This window comes from Rissa tridactyla, chromosome 18 (genome assembly GCF_028500815.1).
Source record: "Rissa tridactyla isolate bRisTri1 chromosome 18, bRisTri1.patW.cur.20221130, whole genome shotgun sequence".
Lineage (NCBI taxonomy): Eukaryota > Metazoa > Chordata > Aves > Charadriiformes > Laridae > Rissa > Rissa tridactyla.
In genome coordinates, this window is record NC_071483.1 from 4,932,426 (window position 1) to 4,947,023 (window position 14,598).

The window sequence follows — 14,598 nt, forward strand, 5'->3', positions numbered from 1 at the left end:
AGGACACCGAGCCTCCTTATGTGCCGCTCACCTTGTCCCGTCGCAGAGAGCCTCGCATCGGGGCTCCGGTGGCCATGGAAGGCGGGAAGTGGGGAGTCAGATCACCAGGGCAGCTCTGCTGGGTATAGAACTACAAGAATATGTCTATCTATAACTATATATGCATAAATTATATTTATTTATATATATATAAATAGAATTTAAATATAAGTTTGGCAGCCAGCTTGAGTCCTGCCTGTGACAAGTTCAGGGCTGTGACACACAGAAGGGGAAGCTACGCCTTTTATTCCCCCTTCCCCGGTGTTTGAGTTTCCTTTTTACTGCATTTTTGCCCCAAATTGGAAGAAGCGACGCTGGGGCAGCCGGGTGCAACGGCTTCCAGTGGGGCTGAGGGTTGCATTTGGCAAGAGGAGCGGTCGGCCGTATGGGCCTTGCAGCTCGTGTGCCGCTTTCTCGCCCGCCGAAGCTGCACAAGGAGGTTATTCCGTTTGCCTTTAAAGCAAACACGGCTCAGACCCGGAGCTCCGCGTCTCCGATCGATCCTGCGGGGATGGGGACGGGCTGAAATGCCACGGCGGGTGCCGCATCCTCGTCCTGTCGTTGCCCGTGACCCTTCCTAGCGCTCTGGCGTGACCCGGTGCTGGACGGTACCTGCGGGCAAGGACACATCACCTTTTTTCTCCACCTCCTTGCCTGCTTTTCCGCTTCCCCTCGACAAAAGCATTTTGTGGGGCCGGTGGTAGACGGAGGGTCGCATCCCCGGGTGCGGAAGAGGAGCCAAAACAACCCCCGGGGGGGGGGTGGCAGCCAACGAATAAACCCCTCGACAAACTCACAGCACCAGAAGTCAAAAAAAAAAATCAACTCGGAAAGTTTCCTGGCGCTCTCATCTGCACCCTGCCGGGAGAGGGACTTCAGTCGCACGGCTTTGCTCCCGGTAGCGAAGGCAGCCCCTTTTCTGCGGGGAAGGAGGGAACGTGGTTCGGGGAAGGGATGTGGTATGGCCAGGGAACGTGGTACGGGGAGGGAACGGCTCCCGTCGAGCCCACCAGCTCCTTTCCCTTCCGCTCGGCGAAGCCGTCTGCCTTCCGCGCTGCGAACCCATCGCCGGGGTCTGCGGGCGAAGCCTAAAAATAGCGGGATGCGTAAGAGGAGCCGGGAGGGGGATCGTCAGGCGAGGAGGCAGCTGGGCTAAGCGAGGCAGACAGCAACCTGGGCAGAGCAGAGCGAGCTAAAATAGCTCCTGCTGCTGCAGGAGGAGCCTCGCCGGGACGGCTGGAGGCCGAGCCGCCGGGGTTTTCCAGGTCAAAGATGGCAAGTTGGAGACGGAATCCAGGCTCCCACAAGGCTGGAAATCCAGGCTGCCTCATCCGGCAGAAAAAAAAAAAAAAAAAAATCCACCAACATGTAAAAAGAGCAGGGTGGTGTTTGCACCCTGTGGGTGCTGCGGGAGGGCTGGGGGGGAGCTCTGCACTGAGACACCCCCCCCAGGGATGGACCCTGGGCCCCGAGCCAGAGGCCAAATGGGCTCCCGCAGGGAAACTGCTTTGAAAGCAAGGCACGAGGAGCGGCGGGGAAGTGCTCTAACGAATCCCCCGTGATTAATGAAGCTGCCAGGTCGGGACTGAGTGTGGCCAGGCCGGAGACACATGGTCCCCACAGACCCCGGTGTCCCTTCGAGCATCCTGGGGATGGGATACGTGCTGGGACCAGACTCAGTGAGAGGCAGGGACCAGGTTACGTGGTGGTGAGAGCGGACCCATACGGGTGACCCAAACAGGAGTCCATCCATCCATTCATCCATCCAACCTTCCATCCGTCTGTCTGTCCATCCATCCTTCAATCCAACCAGCCTTCCATCCATCCATCCATCCATCCATCCATCCATCCATCCATCCATCCATCCATCATTCCATCCAACCTTCTATCCATCCATCCATCCATCCATCCATCCATCCATCCATCCATCATTCCATCCAACCTTCTATCCGTCCATCCATCCAACCTTCCATCCATCCAACCTTCCTTCCATCCATCCATCCATCCATCCATCCATCCATCCATCCATCCATCCACCCATCCACCCATCCATCCATCCATCCTTCCATCCAACCTTCCATTCATTCGTCCAACCAACCATCCATCCATCCAACCTTCCATCCATCCATCCACCCGTCCACCCACCCATTCCCTAACGCAACTGATGTACCAGATGGGATTTACCAACCCCACCACCTGCTCCCCCTGAGCTGCCATTATACTTCTTCAGGACCTGTTCCACCCCATCCTAACTCAGCCCCTTCAGGCGGGATGGATGGATGTCTGTGCCCGGAGGATTTCTGTCTCTCCCACTGCATCTATGAGGAACCACCTGGATGGAGCCCAGCTTGTGATGAACCACTTTTGGGGGCGGGGGGGCCTCTGTTTGCACCCTCTTTCCCTTGATTAGAAGGATGTGCAGAATCACACCTCGGGGAACTGCAACAGAAAAGGTCGCCCTGTTTTCTGTAGGTCTGAGATGTTTTGGGGCTCCCAAGAAAGGGAGCGAATGGAGCAGATGTTCCACGAACATCAGCCCAACCTCACTGGTACCCACCGAGCTGCGGGTCCAGGCTGCTCCCCCCGGCTCCCATCGCTTCCCCCCACCCCTCCACTGACAGCTCCAAGTAAATTGGCCTTGAAGAGGAAAATGGGCTGATTTGTGTGTTTTATTTTCCCACGTCAACAGATCCGAGTGTTTTCATACCTTGTGGGGCAGCTGCTGGGAAAGAACAAAGCCCGGCCGTCAGGGGAGTTAAAATTAGATGAGATTCTTCTCTGCCTCGCCATTATGCGTGGCTGAATGGCGAGGGGCGGGGGGGGGGGGGGGGGCACGTTTTCTGCAGCATTATTTCCTCGGCATTGTGCGCGGGGAGGCTGTCTCCAAGGGCAGGGTGTTTGCACGGCGCTGGGAGACGGCCGGGGGCTCGGAGCCGCCTCGGGAGGTTGGATGGGAAATCTCAGCTGGGCACTTTGCCGGCACCGAACCCATTCCCGGAGATCAGCGGTGTCCTGGGCGAGGCGGGAGGGTGATGCCACCAGCATCCCCCGAGATGTTCTCGGTGTCCCCAGGGCACAGAGGGAGACTGTCCCCAGCCAATGCCAGCCTGCCCCGAGCCCCCTGCTCCCACCCGGGGCTGGGCGCACCGAGGGTCCTCACAAATACAGGGTGGGTGCATCCGCTGGTTCATCCCCTTTCCTTGAAAAATGCCTCCAAGCCGATTATTTTATTTGAGGGGTTACCGAGCCCTTTTCCTTCACCCCAGCTGGCGCCTGGCCCCACAGCAGGGCCGGGGACGGGGCCAGCGTATGGCTCACAGACACCGCCAGCGTCCCCTGAGCCGTGCTGGCAGCCGAGGACGCTGCACCGTACCCCAGCCCCGGGGGACTCAGTCCCCACAGGAGCCTTTTTTTCCCCTGATTGTTGCTTATTTCGGTATTTTCACACCCCCGCTCGGTGCCGCCTTCGACTGACAATGGAGCATTGATTGGGAACTGGCAGCGTCTCCCCGGATTTCGGGGAGCTGTGGAGGCCGGGCTGTCCCCCCCTCTCCCACCACGGCTGGCTCTCGGAGGTGGCATCACCGCTTTCCATCCGAGGCGCCTCGGGAGCGTTAACAACCTGTGAGTCATCTCATAAATGAACCATCTTGGGGAGGGGGGAGTGGGGGGGGGATCCAGGCGGGATGCTGCTCCGAGACGGAGCTGTGGTGGGAAAAAATAAAGCTTTGAGCTGCTGCTGGAGGGAATTGGTGTCAACGTGAGCACTGGGCTCCCCAGCGGGGCTGGGGCCGGCTTTTCCTGGGCAGGGAGCAGGTCCCTTGGGGATGGGACATGGGGACTGTGTGTCCTGGTGCCTGTCCTTGGTTGTGACACAGGGACCGTGTATCCTGGTGCCTGGGGCTGGTGGTGACATGGGGACATTGTGTCCTCGTGCCTGTCCTTGGTTGTGACATGGGAACGTTGTGTGTCCTGGTGCCTGTGCTTGGTCGTGACACGGGGACCATGCATCCTGGTGCCTGGGGCTGGTGGTGACACAGGAGCCATGTATCCTGGTGCCTGTGGCTAGTGGTGACATGGGGACATTGTGTGTCCTGGTACCTGGGGCTGGTCGTGACACAGGGACCATGTATCCTGGTGCCTGTGGCTAGTGGTGACATGGGGACATTTCGTGTTCTGGTGCCCGGGGCTGGTGGTGACACGGGGACCATGTATCCTGGTGCCTGTGGCTGGTGGTGGCATGGGGACTGGGTGTCCTGGTGCCTGTCCTTGCTTGTGACATGGGGACCGTGTGTCCTGGTGCCTGGGGCTGGTCGTGACGTGGGGACCGCGTGTCCTGGTGCCCATGGCTAGTGATGACGTGCTGGAGGGAGGAGGGCCCCACGCGCATGTGCGTGTGTGCAGACATACGTGTTGCACTACCAAGGGACAGGAAGGAGTTTTACAGCCAGGTTCCCTAAGGGAATAAGGTCCGTTTGTCCGTCTCCCACAGGTCTGACAGGATTTGCCGGCGCCTGTTGCCGTACCAGCAGGACCAGAGTTAGACCCCCTGGGCCACCTTGGACCACCCTGGTCACGGAGGAGGCCATTTTCCTTCTCGGCATATAAAGTATTTACTTTTTCTGCAACTTTTTAGCTTCCTGCCACAGCTCCTGGAGCAGACGGGATGCTCCTGCCATGGCCCATGGTCCCCACAGCCGAGCCGCCACCGGCACATCCACCGCGGAGCGGGTGCCGGGAGCGGGATGGGACGGACAGACACGTGGGCGTTCAGCCCATCGATTCGCCGCCTCCAAGGGCTCTGCAGCGAGCAGGGAGGAAGCCGGTGTCGTCTTTGATGTTGTGAATCCAGGTCAGCGCTCGCCCAGCTGCCGTCCTGCTGCTCTCCGACTGCGCCGAATCGCAGGGCGCAGCCCGGCTCCTCTCCCCCGACACCGTTTTGGTGCCTCCTGCTCCGGGCACAGAGTTTGCATCTCCCCTCTACTCCTTCACGCTCCTCCAAATGTCCGTGGGATGGGTTGGTTTGGGGTTGGGAGAGGAGAGGAAACCTCCTCAGGGTGGAAAACCGATGGAAAAAGCACAGGAGGGTTTGGCTAAGGTTTGCGTTTGGGCTGAAGGACGGGGATTTGGGTGGTTCGGACCTGGAGGGATGCCAAGAGGGAAAACTGTGGCTTGTTCCCATGCTCTCCGGGAACCGCTTTCATCGCCCCACTAGCCGTGGGGTGCCGGGCTTTCCTAGGCACGGCAGCCTCAAACCCACCTCCTCCACTCGCCGCAGCCCCGGCCGGAAAAATCGCAAACATCTGGGGATCGCTCCCAGGGTGAAGATTCCAGGAGGGAAAACTGAGACCTGGTCTTCTGCTCTCTGGGAACTGCTTTCGTCGCCCCACTAGCCGTGGGGCGCTGGGCTTTCCTAGGCACGGCAGCCTCAAAACGACCTTTCTTCACTCTTCCCAGGTGTGGCCTCAAAAATGGAAGTTGTCCGGCGGTTGCCGGCTTCAAATTGTCCCGTAGGATTTGAGGAGTCGCAGCACTTTTCGCACAATATCCAGTCCTGCACTGTTTTCTTTTACGGAAAACCGCCGCTGCAACGCATTCAGGAAAAACCGGCAACAAAATTACGGTCTTACGGCAGTAACATTCGTTTTCTAAACAGAGCGAAACCTTCCCGTCCTTTCGCTCTATTTAATGAAACGTTAATAATTAAATAAAAAGGAAATAGTGAAAGGGATGCAATATTTACAAATCTGTATACAAAATCCTACCAAGCTCCCAGGGAGATCTCGCCGGCTGGGGGAGTTCCAGCCTGGACGCAGCGACGGATGGGAACTGGAGTCTGGGAACCGCTTCCATCGCCCCGCAAGCCTTGTGGCCCCCAAGCAAAGCCTTGTGGCCACCAGCCAGCCACTGGCTTTCCAACCCGCTCATCCCTACCTTGTCCAGAGAACATCTCCAGCAGAAGATCCAACATCACTTGTTGGTTGGGTCTTTTCTTTTGAAACATCCCCCCCCTAAATTAGGGGGCATTTCAGCCCCCGAGCGCCCCCAGCAACGTAGACGCAGGGACCACCACGCACATATCCCCGATGGCTGCCGAGGGCTGAAAGCATCTGGCTGGAGGTGCCAACCCTGCCTGTGTCTTCAAATAAATTGCTGTAGTTTGGGGCTTTGGAGGTGACCAGCCTCTTCCTTGAGAACCGCAACCACCAGTGGGACATACGGGAAGCTCCGTGGCTGCGGCACCGGTCCCTCCAGCTCCGCTGGGTGTCGAACACACAGCTGTAAGGTCAGGCCTTGCCTTATTTCTCATGGTGACACCCGTGCATTCTCCTTTCCCGGGTGTTGTGAGCACGTGCAAGCACCTGGCGAGGAGCAGAAGGCAAGAACCTGCCTTCAAAGCTTCAAATGAGGTGATGAACCTTCCCACCCTCACCGGAGAGCTGCAGAAGACGCACCTCGGTGTTCGCGGTGATGACACCCCAGCTGGTCCCTTCTCCAGCCCTTTGCCAGCACCAAGGATTGTGCTTTGCTTTGCTTCCCAGCCTGATAAAATGAGATGCCGGCTGCCATCTGTCCTGGCTTGTCCCGCTGGCCTCGGGAGAGCACCCGGGGCGCGCAGCACCTCCTCCACCCAAAAGGACACAGATGGTGGCTGCCCAATACCATATTTTTCCAAGATGGCCACCTGCTTCCCACGCTGATGCCCGGAGCGATGCCATGCCGTGGGACAGAGCTGCTGCCAGCGTTCCCGGTCCATCGGCCAGTCCCGGGAGCCTCCGGAGACCGGGGAGATGGCATGGCTCTTCTGTGGTCACGACTGATGCTGCTGGTGTCCGTCTGGGCTCAACCACTTGAACGGGTGGCCTTGGTTGCAAGGATGAAGTGACATGGGCTGGGAGGGAATAACGGCTGCTCCCAGCGAAGCCAGCGGGTGTTATCCAGAGAAAAGGGGTGGGAATGCCAGAGAGGTCTGGGATGGAGGGTCCTCGGGGGGCACTGGCACCCCTGGTTTTGTCTTTACTAGCAAAGAGGAGATACCCAGACACGTCCGCGCCGATGGTGGCTTAAACTACAAGTTGAATCCCATCAGTGATGGGTCTTGGAGGAAACCTCTGGCAGAGCCAGAGCCCAGCGTGGGAGCACGACCAAGGCCCTGGCGGGACGCTGGGCACCCCCGATCAGGGGTTTTGGCCATCCCGAGGGTGAGCTGCCGGCACTGCGGAGCCGGTGTGGGGCTGGGCGAGGGCAGGGGCGGGAGGAAGAGGAGCAGTGCCGGCGAAGGCTCCTGCGCTCAGCCGTCGCCTGTTCCTGCTTCTCCCAGCTTCCAAGGCAGCTCCCCCTCCTCCAGCCTGCCAAACCTGCGACGGCTGATCCCAGAAGGTGATTTCTCTCCCCACCGCCACTTTTCTTTCTTCTCCTGAAAGGCACAAAAATCCCCCCCCTCCTCCCCCACCGCAGCATCTCGCAGGTGTGCGACATCTTCCTCCCTCCCCGCTCCCACTCTTCCTCCCCAAAGCCATCGCAGCCCGGCATGAAGCCGGGGACAGACTCAGCTCCGTTGACCCCCCCTGGCCACGTCCCTGTCCCCTTCCTGCACGCCACAGCCTTGGGAAGACATTTGGGGGGATGATTTCTCCTCTGGTGATGGGGTCGGGGGGGGGTTGCTTTTTGCTGGAGACCCCATTTAGGGCTGCAAACCTGCGGGTCCCAGCGCGCCCGTCCCCGGGGAGCTGTTGGCCAGCCCAGCCCGCGGCTAAGCAGAGAATAGTAATAAGGAAAAATTGAAAGTGGCAGTTTAATGGTTGGAACAGCTCTTCTTCCGTATCTATCTGTCTGCCCACCTAAATATAGACATACATTTTCCAAACGCAAAATGCCAGCGTCCCCGCTCAGAGCCAGGTGAAGCGGCTGAGAGCCAAACACAAGTATTTAAAAGCAATATTAAATGACCGATGCCTAACGAAACCCTTGGGCTGGAGGAAGCGCTCTGCCGATAGGAGATGTTTATTGACGGAGGAGAGGAAAGCAGGCTGGAAACAGACTTTTTTCCCACCCTCCCCGCCAAGTTTTTGGCTGCAGCAGGTTTTTTTGTGTGGGGGGGGAAAAGTTGTTTTTGATGTGTAAAACCCTTCTCGCTCCCCAGCTCGGCCTTCGGGAAGCAGCCCCGGTGCACGGAGGTGTTGGCTTAGCCACAGTGCTGTTGATTTAAGGGATTGGGGGTTTTTTGGGGGGGTTGTTTGGGTTTTTAACTCTCCTTTCCCGTGCAAAAACGCGGCTGTGCATCTCCCACGGCACAGCAGGGAGCAAAGCTCGGTCGGGGGTGGCCGTGGTCCCCAGGAGATGGGGACCCTCCTGTCCCCATCGATGCCGGAGCTGGCAGAGATGCGGCCGAGGGACCGGGAGCAGGGATGCTGCCACGGGTGAAGGGAGGCAGCGTCTGCCCATAACCACCTTCAGGGGGTTGCTCCAACCTGATTCCCAACCCCAGGGTGGATTTTTCCAACCCGCCTGATGGAGAGACCCCTCCTCCTCCTGCCCGCAAAGAGATACCAGCTACTGGGGGGAAGAAAAACACTAATAATTGTGCTCCGCTAATGACTTGAAGTGTTCCCAGGCTAAGTGCTCCCACTTCTCTGCTAAACGAGCCTCTCTCCTTGCCCACCCAACAGCAAGCACTAAATCCCCTCCTCCCCGTGGCCTTGGGACCGGAGCCGTGGGTGGATGGCAAGGGGACATTTTTGCTTCGCTGTAGCCAAGATATCTTATGAGCGAAACGATTGTTTCTTGTGCTTCTCTCGCCTTGTGCTTCTACCTTCCTCCGTATCCAAGCGCAGCCGGGATCCTCCGAGGGCCTGGATGACTCACCGCGGCAGCAGTGTAAGGGCATTAGCGCATGATTCCTCCCAGGGCTCCGCATCGCCCATCACCAGGAGTTTTTACAGTCTGAGCAGTTCTCCCGCCCTGAGGAAATATCACGTTTACCTGCAAAATGGCTGGGCAGAGGGAGCACGTCCCCTTGATGGAGGGGACAGCAAGGGATGGAGATGGGGACAAGTGATGAGGGCATAGCTCAGGATGGAGATGGGCGTTGGACTGGGGTGGGTGATGAGGGGACAGCTTGGGATGGAGATGGGCGCTGGACCAGGGTGGTGATGAGGGGACAGCTTTGGATGGAGACTTGTGTTGGACCAAGACAAGTGATGAGGGGACAACTTGGGATGGAGACGGGTGCTGGACCGGAGTGGTGACAAGGGGACAGCTCGGAATGTAGACGGGGATGAGTGATGAGGGGACAGCTCAGGATGGAGATGGGCGTTGGACCAGGATGAGTGATGAGGGGACAACTCAGGATGGAGACGGGTGATGGACCAGGACAAGTGATGAGGAGACAACTCAGGATGGAGACGGGTGTTGGACCAGGACGAGAGATGAGGGCACAGCTCAGGATGGCGATGGATGCTGGACCAGGGTGGTGATGAGGGGGCAGCTCGGGATGGAGATGGGGATGAGTGATGAGGGCACAGTTCGGGATGGAGACGGGTGCTGGACCGAGACGGGTGCTGGACCAGGACGGGTGACACATCCCACATTTACGACATGACACACATGTCCCCAACACAAAGTTATTGTCCTCACCCCTAGTCATTGCTGCAGAGCTGAAGTTGGTCCCTGCCCAGCACGGCCGACGGCAGCTCGGTCGCCCCTTCAGCCCCAAGCCCGGCGCAGGGGCGGTTGCAGTTAACTCACTAATTGCACGCCGCGCTCGGCCAGGCTGCTTTGCAGAGTGCAATTAATTAGCATTTGCTTCCCTGACGGTTGCTGACCCTGCCAGACTCGGGAGTAAATTGGCTGCTGCAGGTAATGGGTTTGCTAAGAGCGGCTGGCGGTGGTGGCACGGCTCCTGGGTAATCACTTCGTTACAGGACGAGCTATTTATATTTTCACTTTGGAAAGACAAGGCGGCTCGTTGGAAGAATGCGGCCTTCAGTGCCAGGCACTCTCGGCTTTCCAGCTCGCGGGGACCTTGGAGAAAGGAGGCACAGACATGGCTGGGGCGAACCAGGGCTTGGGCACAGCCCCAACCTGCCACCCTGGGGCACTTTTTGCTCGAGAAAACCGTCGGCCGGGGGTTGCGCGTGGACAGGACACACCGGGACACTGCAAAAAAAAAAGGTGGAAAGATGCTTCGGGCGTGCCGCAGCCAAGGAAATCGGGGTTAGAAAATGCGCAAAGATGGTTTTTCTTCAGCAGCCCAAACCCTGGCCGCTCCACGCGGTGGGATGCGGAGGACCAGGGGAGGGGGATGAGCCTCGGGCATCCCGCTGAGCGCCCGCACCCCTCCCCAGCCCCTTCCGCTTTCCCACCTCCCTCCCACCCTGGGTGCTCTGCCCGCACCCAAACCGCGCTAATTCAGAGGAGAAACCGCCCCTGCTCGCCGGCCCCGTCCTCAAGCCGCGTGGCACTTCATTATATCACTAAAGATTAATCTGCCGCTCCTAATTGCCGAGTGCCCGAGAGCTCCTGGCGGGGAGAAAAAGAAGCGTCAGGCGAAAAAAGCCAATGTGGTTTGGGGTTTTTTTTTGGTTTTTGTTTTTTTTTTTCCCTCTCTCCGTTAATATTTAGGTCGACTTGCTGATGTGGGAAGCACAGGGATGGGAATTCATGTGGACTAGGGGAGCCGGGGGAGATGGTGGGGGTGGGTTTATAGCGTTTCTCGAGGTGTTTTCCCCGGCATCTCCTCCGTCCTGGCCCCGAGAGGGAAGAGAATACCTGGCTCCAGCTGAATGTCGAGAAAGATTGATTTTTCTGGGTTTTTTTTTTTTTTTGCTTTTTGCTTTTAATGGGGGAATCTTTGCTCAGTTCTTCCTCCTCCGCCCGTTCGGCGAAGGCAAGGGGAAAATGAAAGTCTCTGCCAAGTGCTGTGATTTTAGGAAGGCTGAGATGAAAGTGCTCTGCAGACTCAGCAAACCTCTTTGGCCGGGAAACCAAAGGGCACGTTTTTTTTTCTTTCGGGAAAAGTATATATTCTGTAACTTTCCGTGCGACGCGTTTCATTTTAGAAGCAAAGGTCTGGGGTCCGCTTTGGCCTCGTTTGATGCATTTAAGCGTCAAAAAGCCTATGGGGAGGCTGGGGGATGAGGCGGGGCACCCCTACAACGCAATGAACCGTTTCCCTCCCGTGGATCGCGAACGTTGCAGGTGACAAACCGAATTATTTCCACCACCCCACCACCCCCCCCGCCTTGTTTTGCAGGAAAAGAAACCCCAATATCCAGTCAGGCCAAATCCACGGCTTTATTCCCAGTATTTTGGCTCGGCCGGGGAAGAGGCGGGCTGGGCCTCTGCCTATTTTAGCAATATTTCTGTATTTTGGGGGGCGGGGGGGGGGAATCCTGCTCTGATTGCCCTGTACACCCCTACCAGGCTCCTCCAAGTATTTAGGGAACCCACCACCCCTCCGCGTCCTTTAACAAACTGGTACCCGGGGGGATCCAGCCCAAATTCCCGCACATCCCATCCTCCTATGCACCTCGCGCTCAGGAAAACCAGAGCTTTGGGGTTTAATTAAAACAAAAAGCCCCCCAAAAGCCCACCAGCAGAGCAGCTTGAAAGGCTCCGACCGAGCCACGGCTCGAAGGAGATGCAGCAGACGTTGTCCCCCGAAAAAAATCGAGGGTGTCCGTAGCTCTTGCTTTCATCTGGCTTCAAGTCACGGGCTGGAGAGGGGTCTGCTCGGATTGGGGGCTATTTGGGATTTGGGGAATAGCTGTTGGTGTCCCTGAGCTCAGCAATGCTCTGTATTGGGGGGGCGCAGTGGGTGCCTTTCCCAGCTTTCCCAGTTCACGGGGGAACGGGGAGTTTTCTGGGCTCCCCCCACCGTGCTCAGCACCCTCAGCATCATTTTCGCCCCCCCCCGAAAAACCCACCAGCGCTGCGTTTTCCTGCTTTTTAAAGCGAATCAGCTCAATTCCTGAGCAGGGCTGGCCCCTTCCACTGTCCCCCCACACCGGGCATGGTCCCCCCCCCCCACGCACACCGAGCATCACCTCGGGGACGTCACCCCTCGGAGCAGCCCCGATGGGAAGGTGGGAGCGATGTGGCTCTGCGCCGGCGGGTTTTTCCCAGGAGAGCCGAATCCTATCTACTGCCAATGGCGAAGCAGGTCATGCCGATAAATCTTGCGCGTGGTTTTCGAGGCCGTTAGCGCCAAGCGAGGAGCTGGAGGTGTGGAAATCACATCTGTGAGTCCTTCTGGCTACAAGAAGGGGGGGATACTCCCTTGGGGAAGTGGCCGTCACTGCAAACGGGGGCTTGGGAAGCTGGGATGAGGGGTTTGGGGTCTGTTCTTCACCTTGGGCATCCAGTTTTTATCGCAGAGGCTGCCGGTGCTGTCTCAGGTTTTCCCTCTGCCCTCGCAGCGGGCTTTGGCAGGTTTGTTCTGATTTTTGAGGGCAAATCCTTTCTTCGGGCGTCTCTTCTGCTCATCCCCCGGGGCTTGGAGCAAGCGGAGGGGCAGTTTAATCTATTGAACGGACATTTTCTTCCCCCGCTGCACATTCGAGCAGCCCTGAAGTGAAGGAGGACGAAGCGGGATTATACCACAGGGCTAAAAGCTGGGGGCACGGGCGGCTCCCGCGATGCTGGGTAAGGAGTAAGGTTGTCACTTGGACAAGCTGCTCTGCCCCGGTGCCGGTGACCAGAGGAGTCGATCCCCACGGCTCTGCAGCGGGAACATCAGGCAGAGCCTCCTGACCTTTAAGGAGAGAGAGAAAACAAAACAGCTGATGAAGCTACGGCTAAATACCACTCGGGTTTCCAGCCGCCGCGAGGGATGCGAGCCGGCGGGCTGGCTCGGGGGACGTCAGGACCTGACGGCTAATTGTGGGGCAGCCCTAACGAGGGTCAGGCTCCCGTCGAACGCAGCCCTTCGTGTCCCGTGTCAGGGCTTTTCTGCAAGCCCTTGATGGTGCAGGATGAGCCCGGCGCTCAGCACCGCACTGGATGCCCCAGCCCAGGCCTCGGTGACAGGTCGTTGTGCGTGCCCCCCCCCCGCCCCCCGTCCCTCCATCACCCCCCTAGTTCCTCACCCCGGACACAAAACTGGCGAGGGACACGTGCTCAGCCATCCTGACATGCATTAAATTGCGACGCCGCAGCCCAGGGCACGCACAGCCTTCCTTGATGGATCCAGAGATGCTCCCATGGGCCAGAAGTAGCCCCCAAAACACCGCCAGCCTCCTGGGGGCTCGGGGGGGGGGGGCATGCAGCCACAGCATCTCCCCAAAGAGGGTCCAGAGGGGCCCAACCCCTGCTCGATGTAGAGAAAGGGGGGGTCCCACTGCCCCGGGCAGTAGGGCACGGGGACCCGCATGGAGGGGTAAAAGCCAGCTCTGGAATCGCATTAATTTAGTTCAATTCCGACACGATTCACCGCCAGTCGCTCCATCCCCCTTCCAAGACATCCAGGCGCTCGGCAAGCCTTGGAAAAGGGTCCCCCCCCCAAAGACCAGCCGTCCCGAGTCGGGCACAACAGGATCCACCACCTCCCGCTCCATCCCCGCGGATAGGGACCCGCCACCACGCTTTGGGGCCCAGCAACTGGGGCCAGGGAGGGGGTTAGCGAGACATGGAGCGAGAGGATGGGGAAATGGGGTTGCCACGGAAACCGCTGAACAGCAAATGGCTGATTTTTTTTCTTTTTTTTTTTCTTTTTTCTTTTTTTTTTTGTCAAGGCTGGAAAAAATGCGGGGGAGAAGGGCAGCCGCGAAGCCCCACGCCGCGGGACGAGTCGGGGGGCTGGGACGCGGGGCTGGGGGGGCGGTTCGGGCCCCGCGTGAGCCAGGATGGCAAAGCAAACCGTGGATGCTCAGGTGTCTGCGTGCTGGATTCCACGCCTGTGGGACAGCCGTGTCCCCTGGGGGTGGCTCAGGGCAGGCCATGGGGAGGGGATGGGTGCTGGTGGCACCGGTGGTGGGTGTCCCCATCACCGCGGCAGCATGGGGGACACGGCCAGGGGGCGGGGGGAGGCACACCGTGGGGTTCTTTAAAGCATTTAAAGCATTGCAGGTTGAAAATAACGCCTCCCTCACACGGAGGATTCAGCGTCTCATGCAGGGACAGGCGCCGGCCGCTGATGAAGCTTCGGAGCATCCAGACCCTGGAGCCCCGGGGCGGGGGTGGGGGGGATAAAGCCACCCCTAGCAGGGACGAACGGGTGTCTGCATCATTGCGAAGTCACGAACAGCCCCAGGTGGAGCTCGGCTCAGCCCGGGGCTGCGACAGAGCCCCAGAGCTCCTGAGGGCTCTTGTCTGAGCCTCCCTGCCCGCAGGGGCTGCGCGGGCAGGGGTGGGAAGCAGCGTTAGCATTTGCCGCTTGAAGCCATGGCTTCACCTCTCGAGAGCTGCTGAAAAATCAGAATTGAAGTGCCTGCTTCCCCTAAAGTTCAAGAGAGAGCTCCCGGGCTGAGCGCTGGCCAGGCTGGGGGATGCGGAGGAGATGAGGGGACCGTCACCTGCGGAGATGAGAGGGGAAAGCCCCAGGAACACGGCGCCCGCGGG